A 22,142-nucleotide genomic window follows, 5' to 3' on the forward strand; every position below is an offset into this window, starting at 1 on the left:
ACTCATCTCCTTGCCTGGCCTCTCATGACTGTGGGGATGCTGCAACAGTCGTAAGCGTGAAAAAATGGTCATAAGTCACTTTTTTCAGTGCCATTGTAACTTTGAATGGTCACTCCACACAAGCAAAGTACCAGCAAAGGGTTAGGGTTAACCCTAACCCTTAACAGAATAACTTTGTTGTTCTGTTAAGTTAAAAAAGAAAAGAAACCTAGGTTTGTCTGATGGCTGCTGCATTTTGCAAAACAAGCAGCCTGAAAGAAGGATGAAGTTTCTTTCCTCACCTAACTATGGTGACCTTGATCCATATCAAGTGACCTACTGCTCCTGAGATTTAAGAAAAAGCACACTTACAACTGCATGTCAATTATACCATATATTATGTACTTTAGCCCTAAAATATATCACACATATGTGAACAATCTTTCAGCCAATCACACAAATGTGAGCAATCTTTCAGAATGAGATTGCAAGTTGATAAATGGCTCTACACACCCGTCATTTCTATGTTATTAATAGACTCACTTTAAGTCTTTACTTTGTTTAATTCTGTTTCCTGATTCCATTAAGGGATTGTTAATTTCCCTCGGTTTTTCAAGGGAGAAAAAAATCATTCATCCAAAAAGACTGAAATACCACATACTTTTAACTACAGTATGTTTACCAAATAGTTCCTCTTAGTTCAGTAGAGATCAATCCTAGTCTCAAATGAGTGACTTAAAATTGCAGCCATTTGTAGCCAAGGAGACATATGCAATGGAGGAGCTTATATTTGATAAGTTCTTCTGACAATGTGCTTTGGGAAGCAATGGATCCTGAATAGATGCAGTAATGAACCCTGAGTTACTTGGCAAAAATTTCATTGATAAAATAAGATAGCCTTTATTGTTATTTTCCTTAAACATAATGGCATACATTAAAATGAAATTTAAATGCACCATTCTTGAAAACCCACCCTCACCATCACAACAACAACAATAATAATAAAAATAAAAATAATAACTATGATAATACTAACAGCAGCATCCAAAAATGCTAAATTATACCACCATTTTGAAATATTGCTGATGCTATCGTTAACATATATGAATACGTTTGCATATGTACGAATGAAGAAAAAAAAACCTTGAAGATACAGAGACATTTATTATTTAGGAATGAATCGTATGGAGAAAATTATCACATATGTTTAAAAGAAATGCCTAAAGAAGTTTCTGTGAAATTCCTTAAACTTCCTTGCTTCATGGAGGTACCATGGTATACTGAAACCAAATTCCTGGCATGATTTGAATGTTAGTCTTGTGTTTTCTCAGTCTTAATGAAACAATTTCTTTCTTCTCATAACTTGCTCTTCCTTGCCTCCAGTGACATCTCACTGAATCTTACATGTCTTTTTAGAATTCCATTGTCCATAGGAGAAGTGGTAATCTTTTGTTTAAAAAAACAAACTTGAAAGATGAAATTATTAACATTGTTAGAAATTGGACAGAAAATAAATTTAGTAAATTATGAATTATCTTTTTAAAAAGTTCAAAATATTTACAATCGCATGTGCATATTTACCATGTTCTACTGAAGTCAGTCATTCTTTTTTGAGTAGGTGTATAGGTTTGAAGAGAGGCAATTTGGTTTAATGGTCAATGTACCAAGCTCGAAATTGGGAAATGGTCACCTGGGCTACTTTGGGCTAATCACTCTATTTCAGCCTTTGGAAGAAGGCAATGGCTAACCACTCCAAAATCTTGCCAAGAAAGCTGCAAGCAAGAATGTGAATATGTGGATCATGTCTGCCTAGTCACTTGATTTGTGTAAAATATGAAAATAATATCTTTTTCATAATATAACCAATCAGTCATATAAAAAGCAAACCATTTGGCCATTTCTGGGAAATGTGCTGCTGTTGAAGTTCTAAACAATCTTGGTTGATTACTGACACATAAACCTGTCTGAACATTGTCCATTACTGAAGAGAGTAATGGAGGTGAGCTTGAGAGAAATATGCAAGAATTGTGTCCTCAGCAAAGAGGGCTGAAACATTATTTAAGTTCTGGGAAGCTAATTATTGGAATGCAAGATTCATTATGGTCAATTTCAGTACAGTGTAATTGTGGTCTTCTTGTGAAGCTGATTTTCTGCTCTGCTGTACCTGGTGGGGCTGGCAATTGCCTTAGATCCTCCAGTGGAATATGCCATCTTTCTAGGTTGTTACTGACCAAAGAGTTAGTCCTCAGCAATGGCATTATTTATTTATTTAGTTGACTGATTGATTGATGGTTGATTGATTTGTATACCACCCATGTTGTCAAGAGTTTACCATCTTCTCCAGGAGCCAACTGTGAAGTGACTCATATTCTGAGAGAAAGCAAGTTTATTTGCCCCAATACTTCCAACACTTAATGTAAGTTGCTGACATTTCAACTTTACTTATTTTTCTCCTATGAAATATTTTTAGTGGTTTTGATGTATTAATCAGGGGTGGGTTTCTACCGGTTCTGTCCACCTCTGTAGAACTGGTAGCTCTGAAGAGCAGCAGACATAGAACCGGATCTATGTCTGCTGATGATTTTGCCCACCCGCTTGCCTGGGCTCTTACCTGACCTTTATTTCCTGCTTTTTCAACTTCAGCAGCCTTGCGAGGCACAGCTACAGTTAAAAAAGCAGGAAAAAAGTACCTTTTCAAAGGCTGCTTCTCGGCACGAAGCGCTGCTCAGCTGTCCAGGCACCAGGGTGATGATGATTTACAGGCACGTGCACAGCATGCAGGGAAGCACATCGTAAATCACCGAACCTCGTAAATCACCGAACCGGAAGTTAACCCTTTCAGATCCCACTCCTGGTATTAATTATTGCTGAATTGTAATTGTGATGCTTTAACAGTGGTACTAAATTATCTTTTAAATAAAATATATATAGTTGCATTGTCCTCTGCCCCTAGGCCTTATAGACAAAGCAGCTATTTTAGTGTGCAATTACTGAAACCAGAAAAACAGAAGAAACTTCAGGGGTTCAGCAGAATTTCCTGTCTACCTAAGAAATTGGGGGTTGGGTTGATATAAAACACAAATTTATTCCCTTTTAAGCTATTGGCAGAGTCTTGTCTCTTCTATTGAAGCAGAATTTTACAGTGCCATTTAGAACCTCAACTTGAAAAACAGAAATTTCCTTCTTTATCATAAAGGGATATGAGGCTAAAATTTAAGAAAGGATTTAAAAGCCAAACAAAACTGCAGATCCAGCTGCAGTTATGGGATAACTTTAAGCTATATAGTAAACTGAGCCAGAATCTCATAGTTACGCATCAGGATACAGGTTTGTTTTTCCTGTGAGTCTATATGGGATTTTTGGCTCCAGCCTGAACATCTGGCAGGAGCAAATGTGATAGTCCTGGATGAAAGTCAAGGTCTAGGCAAGAACCCACAGAGCATACTGTAGATTCCTGGTTACTGTTTCTGGCAGCCACTTCTCTCATTTTATTTCACTAAAACCTACAAACTATTTGAGCCATAATCCAATATCTCCTCTCTCCTTGACACATATATTTGCTCTGGGGCTTAAGGCAAACTTTTGTCCATATAGAACTACTTTGCTTGGCAGCTCAGTTTGATTTTGATAGTTTTGACTGAACTTTTGGCAGAACTTAAAATAAAAAAATAACTTATTTTTGACTAGCAAAATTAGTTCTTTTTTATTTTAAGAACTTACATTATTATATTATATTAGTTATTTTGAGAACATACATTATTATACTAGTTTTCTTGACTCTTTACTTAAAGATGATAGCAAAGATAACATTAGTTTTCAAATTTGAAACTGTAAAAAATTGTTAAAATTGGACACCAAAATTGAGAATAAAATTAAATTCATAAGAAAAAGGGTCTGTTGGCTAAGAAATTTAAAGATACAATGATCTTTTAAAAAAATAGCAGTTTTCATTACATCAAGACTTTACCAGCGTTATATAGAATATTTTAAAACCATTTCTCAAATTTTATTTATGTTTCTGACATGCCTTTCCCAAGGCCAGACAATTAATTCAGTGAAACACAGCACACATTTTAAACTTTCAGACAAAATGAAAGATCAGTTTAAAATACAGAGCATTAAAAACTTATTATAAATATGCCCTATGCTTGTCAATGCGTTATCTTGAATTCAGCAGTTAGAAAAACAAAACAAAACCTTCTACACCGTTTTTACTCTTAGTATCCAAATTCTCTTCCTTGTAGGTTAATTTGAACAATTGTAGTCCATTCTGGATTCAGTTTTCTTTAGGAAAAAAAGCCACCCATATATATGCTAGCAATAACTGAGATGTGCTAACAAAATATATTCTGGGGATTGAAGAATAGTCATATACTGAAATGAATGGCTAAAAAGAACAAGATGTAATATAATATTAATCTACCCTAAAGCTTATCTGATCTTGATTTGTGATGAATGTTGAGTAGAAAAATGAAAGCCACTTCACTTTCCACTTGACATTCCAGTAGAAAGGGAAGAGGCTTACCACTCTAGCTTACATAACTATTCTAGCTTTCATCTATTGCTGATCGTCCTGCCCAACATTTTCTCTTCCATTATTTCAGAGATCAATAAACAATGGCCTGCATATGATGCTTAAGATATGTAGCTGTCATGCTCCTGTCGGAATCTGATTCCCAGGGGGAGACTGAGCAGCTGACAGGGAGTGGGAGTGTGGCTCCATTGGCTATGGAAGAAACTGGAGAAGGGCAAAGTCTGGCTGGGAAGAGCAGGGGAGAGGTAGAGCAAGGCAGAGGGAATTCGGAGGAAGACCCAGGCCCACCCCCTCTTCATCCTAGGGCATGCAGAGAGGAATGGAGAAGGGAGCAAAATGAGTTGCGTGGCTTACAGGGAAGGAAAGGGCTCTGATTCCCTTCATTAGCTGCAGCTGGAAACACAGTGTTTAAAAGGGGGACTTGCACACAGCCAACTTTTGGGAGCAAATCATGAATTATCTGATGTTGTCGAGGCTTATCTGGGTTCCTGGCGTCTTCCCAACTGGGTGTGTTTTGCTGGCCTTTCAAGTCTGCAATTCCTTCTCCTGACCTGTCAAGTTAATTACTACAGCATGGTTTGTGTGGATTTTTATTTACAGTTTGTATGAACTTTGTTTTTGGTCTGAATTTCCTCCACTTAAAGACTGTTCTTGGGAGAGTTTTTTCTCCAGCCAAAGGTAACCTGGACATTGGGAGCAAAATTGGAGGTACGAAAGGAGCTTTTCTTACTTATGTGACTGTATTGCCTTTATGTCATGCCTCGGGTCATCACAGTAGCATTCCAAGCAATTCCACCTAGAATACTTCATTTTCTTAGTCAAAGTATCTTAAATTTTCATCTAACTGCCTCTTAACTGTGCCATTGTAAGAGCAACTTTCCTATTGAATTATTATTTTTTACTTCCAAGCAATTCTAAAAAAATGGTAACAAAATTTACACAAATGATAATATGGAGGTGTCTGTATAAAGCATTTGCAGAGTGTCTCTTGATGGCCCTGTTTAGCCCAATCCCTTTTGGATAGAGGGGACTCTGACGTTCATCTTCAGAGATGCATTGAGGAATTTTCATCTTCCTGGCAAATAAAATCGCTCAGGTCTGTTCTCAGTTGGAGATTAAGTGTAATGCAGATCTTTTGCAGATATCTGGGGAATGTTCTTACTCAGTTATCTTTGATCCTCTTGAGCCTGAGGAAATAGACATGGTCTTTGGGACTGTAAGTGCAGCTACCTGTGGTTTAAATCTATGCTCCTTCTGGTTGGCCAAGGTCACCTAGAAGTGAGACGTTCGTTGCCTCTAGCAATGGTTAATTCATCCATAAGGCAGGGGTAGTCCCTGACACCATTTAAAAACTTCCTGTACACCTTCTCAATTGTTCTGGATAGTTTTCTTCTCATTTCCCATCTCCCTCTTTTAGGGAAGCTGGTTGAGAAGGTGGAGTTCTACAGCTCCAGAAAATTCTAGATGAGATGGATTATCTGGATCCCTTCCAGTCAGTTTCAGACTTGGATATGGGACAGAAACAGCATTGGTTGCAGTTTTGGATAACTTCTGGCAGGAGTGGGGTGAGAGTATTGCACCCATTTGGCTCTTCTTGACCTCTCGGACACTATCAACCATGGTATCCTTAGGAATTGAGAATTAGAGGTAGGAATACTATTTTCTGCTGTTTCCCCTCCTTCCTCCAGGACTAGTTTCAATTGTTCTTGATAGGGAATAAGAGGTTCAGCCTGAAGCTTCTGCTTTGTAGGGTGCTGTAGGGTTTGGTTCTGCTTCTTTTTAATATCTATTTAAAGCCACTGGATGATATTATCCATTGCCACGGGATAAGGAATCATCAGTAAGCTGATGACATCCAGGTTTATGCCTCTGTTCCAGATGAAGAAGTGATGCTATGGATATTTGGATGTTTGGGGGATCTGGATGGGGAGCAAGAGACTTCAACTGAATCTTGGTAAGATGGGGTGGCTCTGGGTAGGAGGTTCCTCTGTATCTTGAGTCCTGTATGGAATTGTATTGCCCCATATGGAGGTGTATAATCTGGAGGTCCTCCATATGGACTTATGACTCCTGCTTGAGGAATAAGTGGCAATCTTGGCTAGGAGGGCATTCGCTCTATTTTGTATTGTGCAGCAGTTGGACCCTTTCCCGAATCAAGAAGCCCTTTCCAAAGTCACCATGCCTTGGTCATCCCCTGTATTGAGTACTGAATGTACTCTATATATGGCTATCCTTGAAGAGTATTTGGAGAGTACAGATGATGCAGAATGTAGCACTGTGAGCAGTCTTAGGCACCCCTAGGTTTGCCCATGTAATACCTCTGCTACATGAGTTGCATTCTGGGTCCAATTCAAGATATTGATTATCACCTTTAAAACCATTCATGGCATAAGATCAAGTTATCTGTGGAACCATCTCATCCCAATCACATCCAGCCATCCTAGCTGATCAGGTAAAGAGGTATTGTGGATTGGCTAAAGAATGTTGAGTGATATGATCCAGGAAAAGAGCTTTTTCTGCCATTGCTTCTGCCCTTTGGAATATCTTACCCCCCAGAGGTGGGCCAAACCCCTCAACTCTTTTGGCTATTCAAAAGAGTGTTAAGACCAGACTCTGTCAATTGACATGGTGGTCTAAGAGGAATATGCAACTCCAGGAGGGTTGATGATGTAAGTGTGCTCCCTGTGCTTTAACTTTTTAATAATTCAATTTTTAGTTTTGTTTTTAATTCTATTTTAACTCTGTTTTTATTTATGCTTTTTATACTATGGTTGTTAGGGCCTGTCAGCTGCCAACAGAAGCTAGCAGCAGAGTCGGGTGAGGAGGAGTGGGAGCCTGGGCCAGGCTCTGATGAAGAAGAAAAGGCAGATACAGAACCAGGGCCTTCCGTCCGCCCCCAGGTTGAGAGGCAGCTATCTTTGGGACCTGAGCTGTGTGAGGGGAAGGAACAGATGGGACCCATCCCCAATACATGTATGCTTAGAGAGGAGAGGAGAGCAACAGAAAGCAATAAGCTGGCTCTCGGGGAAAAGAAGTCATAGATGTTAGGCAGCCCCTCCCTGGCTGGGAAATAAATAGAAGGGGTTTGGGAGTGGCCTGTTGTCACAGACAATCGTTTGTTTTCCAGTGTACATCAATCAAGTCAGATTCTTTTGCCAGAACAAGGTTTGTCGGGAGTAATCGCTATGTATTTGAGGTGCCAACTGAGTCTCCCTCTCAGAAACAATAGGTAGTACATTTGCCTCAGCCAGTGTAAACAGGGACTGTTTCTGTTGGCTTAATCATAGAAGGACTTTTTGAGCCTGAGTTCTTATGTGAACAGAGACTGTTCGTGCCCTTTCATAAGGAGAAAAGACTTCCATTTGTGACTAATTATTTTTGATTTTGTTTATCCAACGCGAATAAAGACTGTTCATGCCTGGTTTTACAAAAAAAGGAGGTTGTTTTACTCATGAGTAAGTAGTTTCTCATTGCTTGTGAAGATCAGAACAATATGTTTTTTTGTAAACCACCCAGGTCATTTAGGTGAGATAGGTGGTGTATAAAAGTGAATATATAATGTATAATGTATATATAATGTATACATAATGTAGAAATAAATAAATAATGCAACTTCAGCCATCCTCTCTGCAATGAACTCTGAACATGGCCTGAAACCTAAGGTATGAGGAAAGCAGTTGTAACTAAGTAGTTTCACTACATGCTTTTTAGAATTCTGAATGGACGATTGTTGCCATCCATTGTTTTCTCTATATTCCACTTTTCCCAACATAATGCTTTTATTATCATGATTACATTGATCTAAATGAGATATTTTTCATTACATCTTCCCAATTCAAAGATTGCATGGTCGTACAGGCATCTTTTGGATTTCAATATTTGGACCAGAAAATCCAGAACTTATTTCCTGTTTTTTCTAGAACTGGCTGAATGGACAATTCCTTCATTTAAACTAGTAAAATTCCCCATCTAGACAAGTAACACCAAAAAGTGGCAATCTACCATAGGTATCTTTTGTTTGGGATCCTTGAAGAAAGGGTTTGCCGGCAAAGTTTTAAATTATCCAACCACACAGTTTTAACTGTGTTAAATAGGGCAATCCATGAGGATTTACATTGTACCATTTAAATTCACACTGTGCTATCATTTGGAAAACACAATAGTTTATTCTGTCTGGATTAAGCAGAGCATCTGGAATCACTAAGATTTCAGTTGAGAAAACAGGTGCCCTTTAGCTGACCTAGCACATTTTTTGGCCAATGTTTCCTTTAAAAAAAAAATACAATACCAATTATAGTTTCACTGCTGGATATTTCTAGATAGAGCCAGTCTTGGCAAGAAAATGCTAAGAATGATGTCTTTCACATGAAAGCCCTCAAGAAGTGAAAACAGTATAGAGGGAGGGAACAATAAATATTTGTTGTACAGTATTCAGCAAGAAAAAACGGGATTGGATATATTTTAATATCCATTGCTGAACACTCAATTATTCACAGACATATGGAACAAATAGAAAATGGCATACTTTTCAATTTCAGCAACCTTGCATAGTCTTGATGTTGGATATTATTTTGAATTAAGACAGACACTTTTCAGTCGTGATTATATTGTGAAAAATCTCAGAGAGCATTTCACTGGCATGCCTCCATTCTTTTCCTGATGTCATCACCCATGGACCTTAGTGGGTTTCTACAGTTTGGCCCAAGATTAGATGTTAAATATTTAATGTAGAAAGAAAAGCAATTCAGAAATACTTGGAAACAGAATTGTACCTTATGGCAATTATGATCTCCCTGAGCTCTCCTTAAACAAAGAGCTTTGTTCTTCTAAAGCAATTACCAGAAGTTAAAAAAAAGTTACACTGCCAGTAAGACATTCAAAAGACACATCTGCAGAATGGGTTCCTGTTTCAGTCGGCATGTATATGGCTTCTTTAAATTTCACAGAGAAAGGAAACTGCTCTTGGGTAGATATCTTGGGTAGCGAAGTTGTTAGCCTGGTACAAAATAGCATTGATAAATTAACAGGAGGATAAGTAAAAAGCAATGGTGAGCAATTTCAGTGGCAACCTTTAAAAGCTCTGCTTACATGTGGGTAAATCATGAGCTTAACTTTCAGATATGTAGGCTCTTTCGTCTTAAGAATTGTCCATGTAATGCAAAGTATCACAAGAGTGAGATAGTAAAACAGATCAATAGCTTTGTTCAAGTCTCTTAGTTAAACAATGACAAGTCTTAATCGCTGCTCAGATATTTAATCACTTTGGAGATTGAATATGTGAAGCAGAAAAACCTTATGTTGCCTCTTCTGACCCAGGCTTCGTAAAGCATAATTATTCACAAACTTGTTTTAAGAACAAAACCTATTTTATTACAATGCTGGGAATTGTTTTCATTCCCATCCGGAATTAAGCTCAAACAGTCCCTCAAGATAAGCATACACCTTTCAGTTCTGTGAAGTGCTGCCAAAACAGAAGTATCAAATTAATTGGAAAAGAACCCAACTGAAGTACAAGAAAAACCAAGTATAAAAAGCTTCCAGGATGACTTGGAACCGATTGAACTACTTTGCTTCCTGAAAAGGTTTCATCATCTTGGCCTGACTTTTATCCCTTATGGGAGGGGCAGTCACCTCCCAGCCTTACTCCTGAGTTGCCCCTTTTGTTTCAGCTGCTCTCATCTTCTAGCAGCTCTGCACACAGACACACTGGGAACAGGCTCCCTTGGGTCCTCTGCCTCACTGCTGCTAGACTCTGAAGGCTCCGAAGGCAGCACCCCACTGCCAGATGGTCCAGGCCCCATCTCTGCACCGGATGCAGGACCCTCATCCAAGTCCTCTGCAGACTCCCTGATTGATCCCCATTCTTCCCCACTGTCCGATTCTGCTGCTGTCTGTACCGGCTGCCCAGGGGTTGGATTCAAAATTTTTAACAACCGGTTCTGTGGGCGTGGCTTAGTTGGTGGGCATGGCTTGGTGGTCATGTGACTGGCTGGGTGTGGCCAACTCAACATCTCTCAAATCGTGGCACACATCTCCCAACATCACTCACATCAAGGCCTCTCATGACTGTGGGGATGCTGCAACAGTTGTAAGTGTGAAAAATGGTCATACGTCACTTTTTTCAGTGTCATTGTAACTTTGAATGGTCATTCCACACAAGCAAAGTACCAGCAAAGGAGGGAAAAAAACTCCAGAGAAGTTCCTGAGATAGGAAGTCGAGTCCTGCGAAGAATGTAATAAGGGTCAACAGAGAGGCAGTTTCTGTAAGGAACACCAGAATGTTTCCTTCCTGCCTTCCTTACAGGATTAGGCCAGTAATTTCTTCTAACACCAGGTTCTCCGAACTACTTAGAATGTTAACAACCGGTTCTAGCAAATAGGTGCGAACCTGTAGAATCCCACCCCTGCGGCTGCCGGCGAACCAGAACATTGCCATCAAAAGAGTCAACTATTCCTGTATATGTGTATCTAGCTCCTTCTATGTAGACAGGAAACTTTGGTTAACTCATTAGAGACAGCTCCTTTCAGACTGATGCATACATTGGCCTTTAAGATTAGCTCGTGTGATTCAAGCAGCACTTTTACGTGTGTCATATCCTAGCAGAGGTGCCAAAAAAGTGAAGAAGAGGGTCACAACCATATGATGCCTGCCCTTTTTACATACATAATTGTGACTGGCATCTTGACTTATTTAACCATCTTGAATAGAGATTATGTAAAGGAAATACATGGGGAAGTTGACATCCTTTAACAGGAGCAAGATATGTAATAGCTTGTAATAGCTTGCGTATTTTTGTGCGTATGAGTTATATACCTGTATAAAATGAATGATTATATGCTACTTCAGTCATTAAGACTTTTAAGGTGCATAAAACAATCTACACACATAAACACATGCATGTGTGCACACGCACACGCACTTACACATACACCAATAGGTGGTTGCTAGCTATATATGTTTATAAATGTATTTTCTCAGAATTTGAAATGCTTATTAAGTTGTATTACGTTAACTATATTTTTTGCATTCCTTCTTTTTTATTTATTTTAAAAATGTGTATGGAGCTCAGTTTGAAAAATGCACCAACTAATCTCTCAATCCTGAATATTAACAACATTTGCAAAGGAAGGCAAGGGATGGCAATACATATATGTGATATTTTTATGCAAATGTACTATATATTTTAAATACATACAGTAGTAGCATTTGTGTTTTGATGTCATTATGTCATAATATCATTGCACATATGTTCTCATTTGGATAGATACTGATTTGTACTTGTATGGAAAATATGTATTAGTGAATGGATATCTATTTATTATGTCTATCATCTATCTATCATCTATTTATCATCTGGCCATATACCAAAAAGATATATAGTACCAATGTAATAATGTATTTATTTATTACATTTATATACCATCCATCTCCCCAATAAAACAACTCTAATAATACTATTGAAAATCAATCATCAAAAGCCCTTCAAATCAAATTAGTTAATGACACTTCAGAATTTTTCTGGTGGAAACTATAATCTTGTGTAAAAATGTCTTATTTTCTCTTGGCAAAGAATTGTCTGTATAAAAAGCATTCATTGAGGAAAACTTCCTTTAAATAAAAGAATAAGAGTTAATATATAAGTGATTTGGCTTTGGATCATATAGTCTTAATTAAATCTATTTATTTTTACTTTTTGGCAAATTAATCTTGAATAAAAGTGGATACCTTTAAATTTTGGCCTGTAGCAACAACCAGTCCTTACCATACAGGAACAATATAACTCCTACTCTCCACTTATCACCTTTTCTACAACTGGTTCCAAAAATACTTGTGGAAAACACCACTACTACAGATATAAGTAAGAAGAGGCAGCTATAACAATCCCATTGCACTGCGAAGTGGCATGTAAACAGAGCCTGATGGAAATGGAGAGCAACAAAAATATGTTTCGGTATTCTAGTAAGTACCATTTTTTGATAGCCACAAAGACATTTATTTAACATGTTTGCTATGGACATCTTGTTTAATGTAGTTTTCTAAGGATGAACAGTAAATATCATGATGGCTAATAGCTATTTAAAAGTGGGGTGCAGGCAACAGAGAAAAATGGCATCACTCTTGGGAAATTTAATGTGTTACTCTTTTCTCTCCATTTTAAAGTCTGGCTCTCTGCTGCAGTTAGAAGGATTGAAAATCCTGAAGGGGAATGGAGGGAGTTTTATTGGAATAGGACATACGTGGCTTTCTGGGATATGGACCAGAAGCAATCTGTACTTCAAGATATCACACACCACACTAATCCATATTTGTTTTACAACTATATTTTGAACAAATCAATACTGTCTTGGTTTATGCATTACATAAGATCAGGGGTGGGATTCAAATTTTTTAACAACCGGTTCTGTGGGCGTGGCTTAGGTGGTGGGCATGGCTTGGTGGTCATGTGACTGGGTGGACATGCCTTGCTGGTCATGTTATTGGCTGGGTATGGCCAACTCAATATCACTCACATCGAGGCACACATCTCCTCGCCTGGCCTCTCATGACTGTGGGGATGCTGCAACAGTCATAAGTGTGAAAAAGGGTCATAAGTCACTTTTTTCAGTGCCATTGTAACGTTATAATGGTCACTCTACACAAGCAAAATACCAGCAAAGGAGGGGAAAAAAACTCCAGAATCATTCCTGAGACAGGAAGTCTAGTCCTGCCAAGAATGTAATAAGGGTTAACGAAGAGGCAGTTTCTGTAAGCAACACCAGAATGTTTCCTTCCTGCCTTCTTTACAGGATTAGGCCAGTAATTTCTTCTAACAACTGGTTCTCCGAACTGCTTAGAATGTTAACAACCGGTTCTAGCAAATAGGTGAGAACTGGTAGAATCCTACCCCTGCATAAGACATAAACCATGCTTGACAAACTACAATGACTGGGATGACAACACTTTAGTCAAATGACTAATCATAGAGGTACAGAAGACACTGCCAGGCCTACCTGGTCAGGAGTTCAGTTGCTGCAGCTTTCCTAAGGAAAAGACAACAAATTCTGTAGCTTTTTTTCATTACTAGAAGGAACTATGCCACTTAAAAAGTGCTTTCTAGTAGTAAAGAGTAAGTGGTAGGTTTTTGTTTTATTTATTTGAGGGTTTTTAGAATTACTTTTATAAAATTCAACTATACATATAATTCTCTTACTTCTCCTATTTAAAATGTTTTCCATGAATAACATATATTGAAAATAAAATTATAGATTAAAAAAACAAATTACAATAATATATTTGAGAATTTTAAAAATGCCCCCTAATGTAATGATCCAACTTAGAATGATTTTGAAGGAAATATATCACTTTCTAAGGTATTTCCTTGTACACAAAAAAGATTTAATTTAAGAGTTAGCAGCCAAATATAAACAGAGCATTTCTTTTTTACTTAGGGAGAATTAGGCATATTTTTTGACTGTATCAGGCATAACAGTTGGAAATAAAAGAGTGATGACCGATCATATAGACCTGTATCATAGGTCTCCAGTATGAATTTACTAGTGCTAGAGCAAAATTTAGAGAATTTTGATGTTTATATTTCAGGGTTGGGCTTCAGCTAATAATGTTATCTGAAAGTAACTTTGTATCCTCAGCAATTTCCATAATATATACCATAACATTTTATTATTATAATTTTCCATTGCTGAGGTTGACCACGAAAAAAACTTGCTGTAGAAAACTTTTTTGCTAGAAAAATGATAATAATTTTCAGATGCTCATTTAAAACAAGTAGCTGTAAGAAATCTGTTTTAATAGGATTTAAATGCACAATCCCATAATGCTTGGGAAGCTCTAAGGGATAACTTATTATTGGCTAAGAGTTAATGATAAAACTCAACTTTTAGCTTGCCAATTGTTCATATCTCATAAAAAGAATCCCAAGTGGTTTGAAAACATAACATCAGTCTTCTCTGTAGAAATCTGAAGGTAATTCTTTTTATACAATTGCATCTTTATTATGCAAACTAGTAGAGTTTTTGTAACCAGTTTTTAAAAATAATTTTCTCTGAGCAAATTAAGGTCATCATTGTTTAAAATTGTCTCACAAAGTTGTTATTCTACATATTATTACCATTTATCCTCACTTTTTATGAACAATCAATACTTTTTGCATAACAGACTGAACAGGATTGGGACTCGGGAGTAACACAAATGGCCATTGTGATGCCAACTGCCAACCAATATGGCCATCATAGATTCTTCAGTAATTTGAACATGCCATAAAATGATCAGAAATGATGTGTTCAGAGCCTAAGAAACAGTCCCATTTTAGATACCTGAGCGTTTCTCTCATATCAGTTGAAAGGACAGCTTCCCCAAAATTGAGAAACTTCCTGCCTCAGTAGGCTGGGAAATAAAATGGCTTCTGAGCATGAAAATAATACAGTTCTTGGATTTCTGATGGAGGCATTGTGAGCTAAACACGTCTCCCAAGGAACAGCAAACCATTAATGACTGTGGCATTTAGCAGCCTGCTTCATCAGGACCATTCTGGACAAGGAGAAAATGGGAGCTTGTCCATATGTGCTCTGGGTGGCTGCTCCTCACAAGGAGACCGCGGACAGTGGTTTCCCATGGATCGGAGCACAAAACAATCAGTCATCAAGCTCAAAACCAAGGCACAGTCTTTTAAAGGATACTAACTTCACTCCTAATGATTTTTGGAAACTGTTAATCTAAACATCTAAAAGCTATTAGGAATCTTCTGAATGACAAGTTTGAAAAGTCACCTGGTGCTTCATTTCTGATCAAAAGAAATAGTAACTGTAAGTTTAAAACCCTATAGGTTTTAAAATAGGATTTTGAGTAAGAAAATATGAAATGATTTAAGGGTTCAGATAAATTTGAAACATTGTAAGGTTTATTATAGGATTTCGGAGTGAACTTTAATTTTTTTGTGGGAACTGAAATAATTTTGTAAGTCATTTTTAATATATAATTTTTATTAGTAATTTTTAATCACAGTAATAAAATAATACAAAGTAAAGTCAGAGAAAGATTTTTTAAAAAAAGTATTAAAAAGTGCAAAGAAGGAAAAAGAAAAGGAAAAAGGAAAGAACAAATAAAAAGAAAGCAAAAGAAATATATAAAGAAGTGACTTGCAAACTTTCTCACAAGTATAACCAAGCTCAATAGCAGTTCACTCTCCTATTTCAAATAGATATCTCTATTTCCCCAAACCCATCCACCATCTTATAAGCAAATTGATGAATATAACTCTATCAAAAATTTAAAAATAAAGATAAAACAAGAACAATTTAGCATTTAGAGAGGAAAAAAGAACAAAGAAAAGAACAAAGCTAAAAATGCAGAAAAGAAAGAAAAAAATGTATAAAACATTTTCTTTTATAAGAACTACAAACCTCTTGAACTTTATAGCATTGCTTCTGTGAGGCAGATTTATTCTGAACAGAGAAAAATTGCTTATATTTTTGTTATATTTTTTTCTCTAATCATTTATTTATTTATTTGTATCCCACCTTTATTATTTGTAGAGATAACTCAAGGTGGCAAACATATCCAAAACACTCCCTTCCTTCCATTTTCCCCACAACAACAACCCTGTGAGGTGGGTTGAGTAAGAGAAATTGGACAAAACCACGCAGCAGGCTATCATCAAAACCATACAACATCATTGTGTAAGTCACATTGTGAAAAAACCAAAAGCAGTTTGTTTTTCCTTTTTGCTTGGAACCTATACTCTCCTTCAATGTCAATAGACTAGATCTGAACATGGATTAATTTTGAATCAGATCAAGCCTGAAGCATGTGCTGTAGCACTTCTCTCTATCCTGCTTCTGACTATTATTGGAATGATCTTTGAAGTTGATGCATTTGGCAGATTCTCTTCAACTTCAGTTGCCATGTTAATATATTTTCATATTTTTGTTTATTATCTTTTCTACTTGGTAACAACAATCACAATAGGTTTTTCAGCTTCTCTTAAGTCTCATTTAAACTTTTGGATTTCTTGCTAATTGCTTCATGTTTATCACCAAATATGACCACGTGGTATGTAGGAGATAGTTTGAGATATTTAGCCACATAGAATTCAGCTTAGAAACTCTATTATCAGCATTATCTCTTGGCTCTCAGTGGTCATGGGATAGCCACGGTGATTATTGTTGTATCTAATTTTTCTCTGTTCAGAATAAATCTGCCTCACAGAAGGCAAAAATATAAACATCGCTAAAATTAAGAATCCCGGCTCAACTCTGCAAGCACTCATTGCTCTTTCTCTGAAAGTAATTTTTAACAAATATTTCTTCTGAGTGGCTTATATATATATTGCCAAATTGTAAATTCCAGAAGTATTGGCCAAGCTGTTGAATGCTGAGAAATGCTGGTAACTGAAACAGTACATGGAAGTCAGGCTCTCAGATACTTCATCCAGAGTTATGTACACTAGAAACTTTCAATACATGCAGCCTCTATTGGTAGGTATATACAGGGAATCTTGCCCCTCTCTTTGTTCCTAGCTGCTGGTAATTTAGTGGCCAGAGGATTATCCTTTGTGTTTGGTTTGATTGCTAACAGCCACTCATATGTCTATTCTCCACAAACTTGTCATGCGTTTTTAAAGCCATTACATTATGATTAATAATACATAATTTTGATGAATAATTTATAGAGGCATTCAACTTAGGGCTGATTGCCACATTTCATGGCCATGAATTCCATAAGTTAATTACGCAGTGTGTTGATGGAAGATGAAGCTTTAATGCTTAGGCTCATGGCAACAGCATTAGTAGTAGGTTTTCCCCCTTTGAATACAAAACAAACACAAAAGCTCTTCCATTAAGTTTTCTTTGAAATTCCCACATTATTTGAATAAATCAATGAATTATTTTCTCTTATACTTGGCTTTTTATACACCTGGGTTTAATATTAATCAAGTTAAACACTGCATTACATTAAATGCAATTTATTTTTACCAGCACATTCAAAGCATACTCATGAAAAAAAAAACCAGTGGTAAAATCTTAGCTTTTTAAACTTCCTGCATTTAATTTAAGATAAAAAAAAATGCAGATTAAATGCAGAAATAAAGTTTTCTATTTTCTGTTTGCATATATAAGTTCTCATACCTTTTATATATATTCTGATAGGGATGATTTAATATTCTATTGAAACTAAATTTGATAATAGTTAAATTTAATATATGTACACATCACCTTCCCTTATACAAACTTATATTTGAGTCAGTGCAACTAAATATTAAAAACTTTAAAATCAATGCATGCTTCATTAATGTCAATAGGACTGACAAAATAATTGTAGTTCAGATCCTTAGCCGTTGCATTATTACCATTTTCATTTAAGTCCTATTGAGTTCAATGAAATGTAAGGAGATTCACAATGCAATCCATTTAATAGTCAGAAATTTATTGTGCTTATTCATTGTTCTTAGGATTTTATCAATCATGTGTTTGTGGTTTTTGTTTCCAATATAGTCTTGTTTTATATAAAAATATTCTTACAATGGTGTTTCATAATTTTCAGTAAAGTCAGTCTGGAAAACTTTCTATGTTATTATCTCCAGGTAATATCTTATTGTAAGGTGCTTATTAACAGGTTTTGAGAAATATGTATGCTTGGCCTGGAATATATTGTTAGGAAGAACCAGGCGTGGGTTTCTACCAGTTCGCACCTATTCGCTAGAACCGGTTGTTAGAAGAAATTATTGGCCTAATCCTGTAAGGAAGGCAGGAAGGGAACATTCTGGTGTTGCTTACAGAAACTGCCTCTCTGTTAACCCTTATTACATTCTTGTAATTCCAACCTAAATTATTTTCAGAGTTGAGCAATTCAGAGGGGGAAAGACTGCATCTCCAAGTGTCCCTAACTGCAAGAAGCACTTGACAGGAATTTTACATGGCTGCTCTCTGTTGTAGCAATTGAGACACACAATGGACTTTTCTTTTGTATGTATAATTTTACAGAGTTGGTCCATGCCTTTCCAAAAGAATATGAGAAGTGACTTTTTAAAGGCCATTTGTGTGACATGATGGGAAAGTTCTGCAGACAGAAAGGGTCAAGTTTTGCTGTTTGTTTTTAATGATATGGCTACCTCTTTATAAATTTGCTCAGCCCATATTCTGGTAGGGCAAATCACAAGTGAAATAATGCTTTAAGGAATACTTTAAATGCCAAGGATTTATGCTATATTTAGAGTCATATTTCAATACTCATTTCAAAAATTTGAAAAGAAGTATTTGGAAATTGTAAATTATTATTGAAATGGAGGGCATTTCACATTTTGAATGTTTCTAATATTACAGAATCTGAATATTATGATAATCTGATTAGGATGTATAGAATAGTTTCCTTTTCATTGAAATTGCACTAAACTCTCTTGAAATTCAAATTTGAAACTCTTTCTGGTTTGAAACTCTCAATCTCTCTCAAAACATGAGCAATGATAGAAAATCCAGAATAAAACACTATTAATCTCAAAACAGACCATTAGATTTTCTTTCATTGACATATATAAAAACATTAACATGTTTTTTCATCAAAAGAAACTTTTGCATAGAATAGATGTGTCATCCCTGGAAAAAACGGACAACCTCAAAGTAGTTTCATTTATAAACACGCCCTTTTGAATTACATTATGAACACTTCAGCTTTTGAATGTAACAGATTTGAGTACCTGTGTTTGTTTCAACTTCAGTAATGGATCATTTGGCCTATCTGCTGGGTAGCAAAAGAGGCAATTATAAGAGTCATTATCTTGGAGACTAAACTTTTAAGATATTTCTGCTCCACAGTGATGCATTCCCTTCCTTCCTTCCTTCCTTCCTTCCTTCCTTCCTTCCTTCCTTCCTTCCTTCCTTCCTTCCTTCCTTCCTTCCTTCTTTCCTTCCTTCCTTCCGTCCGTCCCTCAAATCTTCTGTCCCTCCCTCGAATCTGGGTGCACAGAATACATGAAAAAAAATGAAGACTTGGTCTGCTCCCTTGCTCCCAACCCCAACGCTTTTCTCTGAGGCAACTTCTTTTTTTACGGACTGAAGCTACTTGTCAGGCTTACTAGACAGTTGAATCTCAGTCCATCCATTAATCCATATATTGCAATATAATGAAACATTGAATGACTGGTCTCATTAACTAATTCCCTTCTGCCCGTTGAATAGTACTAAATAATGTGTGTAGGAATTGATGGATCTTGATAGGGCAGAAGCATTCAGGATAATTTATCTGCTGTTCTTAACATTAAAGGACAACAATAACAGCTACATAGTAAAATATACTCTTTTGTTTTATTTACTTATTTAGAAATGTATAAGAAACTCATCTTAAACAACTCTGCATGAATAAAAATATAAAACCAAATGAAAAATATAATGAAAAGCAAATAAAATAAATAAAAGTAGGAATTTATCACAGTTGATGTATTTATAAATTGCTGGAAGAATAAATGATGACACCAATCAAGAACACATTGTAGGACATACAACTAGGAAACCAAAATTGGAGAATATTGACAAAATTGTCAGTATATATTAATAGTAGAAGTCTAATCTATTTAAGGTTTAAGCAAGAGTTTAAGCAAAATATCTCCTGTTAAATGGCATGTACACAGCAAGACCTTTGAAGTATGGATCTTGACAGACTAGAACACTGGGCCGTATCTAACAAAATGAAATTCAATGTAGAGAAAACTAAAGTCCTACACTTAGGCAAGAAAAAACAAAAGGACACATATAGACTGGGTGAAACCAAGCTCAATAGCAGTAACTATGAGAGGGATCTTGGAGTCTTAGTGGACAACCAGCTAAATATGAGCCAGCAGTGTGCAGCAGCAGCCAAAAAAGCTAATGCAATCCTAAGTTACATTAACAGAGGGATACAATTGAGATCAAGTGAGGTACTAATACCACTCTATAAAGCCTTAGTAAGACCACACCTAGAGTACTGCATCGAGTTTTGGTCACCACACTATAAAAAAGATGTTGAGACTCCAGAAAAAGTACAGAGAAGAGCAACCACAATGATTAGGGGACTGGAGACTAAACATATGAAGAACGGTTACAGGAACTGGGCATGACTAGTCTAGTGAAGAGAAGGACCAGGGGAGAGATGATATCAGTCTTCCAATATTTGAGGGGCTGCCGCAGAGAGGAAGGGGTTAAGCTATTTTCTAAAGCGCCTGTAGGTTAGACAAGGAATAATGGATGGAAACTGAACAAGGAGAGATTCAACCTGGAAATAAGGAGAAACTTTCTGACAGTGAGAACAATCAACCAATGGAACAGCTTGCCTCGGAAGTTGTGGGAGCATCATCACTTGAGACTTTCAAGAAGAGATTGGACTGCCATTTGTCAGAAATGGTGTAGGGTCTCCCGCTTGGGTGAAGGGTTGAACTAGATGACCTACAAGGTCCCTTCCAACTCTGATTATCTGTATGGTTTTTAGGAAGAAAATTATGACCCTGATCAAAAATAAATCATGAAAGGATTTAAATAGATACTGGCAATAATATTTCCTTTTTAATATAAAGCATATATATCTAAATATTACCTAGCTGTTGAAGAAATAAATGGAAGAGAAGAATGTGTCACTAGAAAGTTTTCCTATCATATTTTAACTTTTGGTTATCAGTTGCTTCTTTTCATGTTGTTCATCTATTAATATCCAATGCAGAATTTTGGTTTTTATATTATTTCATTATTCTAACAGTAAAATATTTTATTTACTTTAAATAGTAAAGCAAAACGAACATAATAAATACAAGTGCTGAGATATCTCACAAACTACCCATATTTCTAAAAATACAGCCAGCACTCCAGTCCTAATACTGGTGAGAAAAGGAAGATTATCATGGAGTCCTGGGCACAAAGCCAATTGGGTAACTTTGGACCAGTCATTCTCTTTCAGCCTTAAGGAAGCAGTGGCAAACCCCTTCTGAAAACATTTGCTTCTTAGTTTTTGCAGTTTATTTTGTCTAAACCAAGAATTATGATTAACACTGAAATAAGCCAGGATCCTTATCAGACATAACGAAAATTAATGGTAAGCTTATACATGGGAGCAGATGATTCTTATCACCTGCTATGTGCTAGAAATACCCTTGAGAGAGGAGGAAAAGATCTTTAATGTCTGAACAGGTTTGTTTGAATAATGATAAAACAGGAGCAGGGAATTCCTACTTTGTGGAACCAACTCACTCATATGGTTTTCCACTACATTGTTTGCCCAGCGGTTCCCAATGCAGAGGGAGCAAGAAACTGGCTATGACTCATTGTTAACATATATGACAGAACAGCTCCAGTGGGAAAAATTTTCCCATCCTATTAGGTTTTTGCACAACTGATTTTCTGCTAATTGAGAATTGAGTTGCATGTAGAGCTTAATTTAAAATCTGTCCCATAATTTTTTTGGTCACTGGTCAAGCATTAGCATGGGTTTCCTAGATACATAAGAATTGAGGTTCACAAATTCAACAATGATTCTTGCTAAACTTTTGGCTGCCAGCTGGAAAATGAAAATGTCACAGTAGGGTTGTAATCTCTTAGACATCTACAGAAGCTGAAAAAGGCTAAAATGGCTTTTCAGTCCCAGCTTTCTTTATGGCTTGGAGATACTATAAAA

Source organism: Pseudonaja textilis, chromosome 3 (assembly GCF_049901715.1).
Source record: "Pseudonaja textilis isolate UNSWEBS1 chromosome 3, rPseTex1.2, whole genome shotgun sequence".
In the NCBI taxonomy this organism is placed as follows: domain Eukaryota; kingdom Metazoa; phylum Chordata; class Lepidosauria; order Squamata; family Elapidae; genus Pseudonaja; species Pseudonaja textilis.